This window comes from Myotis brandtii, unplaced genomic scaffold, assembly GCF_000412655.1.
Source record: "Myotis brandtii unplaced genomic scaffold, ASM41265v1 scaffold6480, whole genome shotgun sequence".
In the NCBI taxonomy this organism is placed as follows: Eukaryota; Metazoa; Chordata; class Mammalia; order Chiroptera; family Vespertilionidae; genus Myotis; species Myotis brandtii.
In genome coordinates this window covers 30,476-32,499 of record NW_005370505.1, presented here as the reverse complement: position 1 = coordinate 32,499, position 2,024 = coordinate 30,476, and the positions used below count along the sequence as shown (strand labels likewise).

Below are 2,024 nucleotides of genomic sequence, written 5' to 3'. Positions count from 1 at the left end.
TGGGAGGGGGGGAGTTATGGGGGGGAAAAAAAGAGGAACAAATGTACCCTGAACAATAAAGATTTAATTTAAAAAAAATAAATAAATAAATAAAGATTAAAAAAAAAATAAAAAAATAAATAAATAAAAACAAGAGAGTGTGAGAAGATACATTTGAGAATAAATATTTGTGACAGTTATTATATGTTGAAAATGTAGTAATTCTTCAGAATATTAGTGATAAACATCATTAAGTAGCTATTGTTACTGAAATATGGTTTTAGATTTATTCTATTATAATTACAATAACATGAGGAGTGCATAAATAAAATGAGGTAATGCCATTATTTAGCAACCTTGTCTAAGAGTAGAACTTAAACATCTGAGATACTCTTAAGGCCTAAGAAGATATGTGATTTTAAGATGAAATAAGTTAACAGCATGAATGGTCACGTCTTTTGACCCAGAAATCTTTTAGAATATGAAAATAATTTCTCAGAGGCACTTACCAATGGACAAACTTAGTGACGCACTACAAGCTCAAAGTCTCCTACATTCGGAAGATGTGTGATGAGATAAAACATCTTCAAAATTGCCCAAGTGTAAGAATTTCCTGTTCAAACTCTAAGTGACACAGTGATGAGAAATCTACTATTTTCTACTTTTGATTCACTCTCAGTCTTCACAGGCCACTCAGTGGAGACCACAGACATTGTTTAAGGAGTGACCTTGCCTCCCACTAAAGGATTCATAACTTACTGGCTTCCAGAGGTATGTGGTCTACTCTTCTATCTACTGGCCCAATTCATTTAATGGGAAATACATTTTCATTGTCTGATATGAATCAGAAATAGTAACAAGGCAATTGTGTTAAAATAATTAAAACAAGTGACATACTGAGAGTTTATAAATATCAGATTGAGTGTTATCTTTACATGTGCGGTATCTTAAAATATTTTATTCCCACCTTAGATTAGTAAGCGAGGTTGTTAAACACTAAATAACTTTTAAAGGTAATACATTATAAATTTCAAAGCCAGAATTTATTCTAGGTCTCGCTGACTGCAGAGCCCATTGACTGAATTATTGAATAAATTATCAGATTTATTACATTTGCCTACACACTACAGTCACCTTCACTGACTTTGATAGCCCTAGGATCTTTCAGGAATTTTGCACCAACAATGTTCCTCCATAAATGATATACACATTTATTAATCATTTTATGCTTTCATATCTTAACCGTTAAAAAAAATTTAAGTTACTTGTGTAAAATTAATAATTTAAAGAATCCTTTAACTTTCTATTGGTCTTATTATTTGTAAGTTTTGGATAACTTTAGAGTGTCATGTAGCATTTTTAAGCATATAAAATATTTTCTTAAATTATAATGATTTCTTAGAACTCCACAATTATTTAAAATATCACGTGATATTTTAAAGTATCATCTGCTCTTTTAATAAAAAAATTTAAGTGACTAAATAAAATTAACTTATTACAGAAAAGCATTATGTATTCTAATACTACTATTCCCCCAACTTTAAAACACTCAATCTGTAACCATAAATTGTCATAAAAATTAGTGCATCTCTTTTTTTCTAACAGCATTTTTAATTTTAACAGTTATTCTAATTGTATTAAAATCTTTCAGTGGATTCTGACTTTGATAATGATATCATTATTCTGATTTTCTTTATTCTTCGTTAACTTCTTACTTTTCATTGCTTCAACCAATAATATTATGTTAAACATAGAATATCATTTTAAGAACTATTATTCTATCATGAAGCACATTTAAATCTCTATGTAAATTAGAACAAGACTTCACATTGGTCAAATGCGAAGTGAGTACTGTTACAATCTCACACTCCACCCACAAAGACTATCCTTGAGGTCTTGTCATTGTTCACATCATTTATTAATTACTTAAGTACTGTTATCATAGGCACCATCCCTGTCATTACCCAGCCTCAGAGATGGATGTCCAACAAGAAAATGACTCAGAAATGAATCTGGCTGAGGACTTAAGGAGACAGCAAGTGAAA

The 2,024-nt window shown here is 30.0% G+C and overlaps 1 pseudogene; it reads right to left on the bottom strand.

Annotated features, from left to right (window-relative positions):
• Positions 1–2,024, bottom strand: part of LOC102245371 — a 12,419-nt pseudogene that overhangs the window by 768 nt on the left and 9,627 nt on the right.